Here is a 339-nt window from a genome sequence, read left to right as displayed (position 1 = left end):
TGATTTGGGGGGAAGAGGGGGGATTGTTTTTTAGCAGGGACCCCAAATTGAAGCTGAAGGAAGCACTGGCAGCCATGGGAAGGACATTTCTTTATTGGTCTTGGCGTGGTGCTGGGGGACATATAGTGGCCAGTGGTACCTCTATGGACATAAGAGGTACATCTCATGGGGGGGGGCAGTGGGGAACGACCTCCCCCCCATATTCATCTGCACCCCGAGCCCCATCCTACCAGGTGAGATGTCCACATCCGACACAAACACTGGCTGGGGATGCTCCAGCTGGGATAAGAGAGGATTTTTCCAGCCTGGGATGACGCAGAGAAGGTGGTAGAGGATGGA

This window comes from Antrostomus carolinensis, unplaced genomic scaffold, assembly GCF_000700745.2.
Source record: "Antrostomus carolinensis isolate BGI_N321 unplaced genomic scaffold, ASM70074v2 scaffold48928, whole genome shotgun sequence".
NCBI classification, from domain to species: domain Eukaryota; kingdom Metazoa; phylum Chordata; class Aves; order Caprimulgiformes; family Caprimulgidae; genus Antrostomus; species Antrostomus carolinensis.
This window is presented reverse-complemented; position numbering follows the sequence as displayed.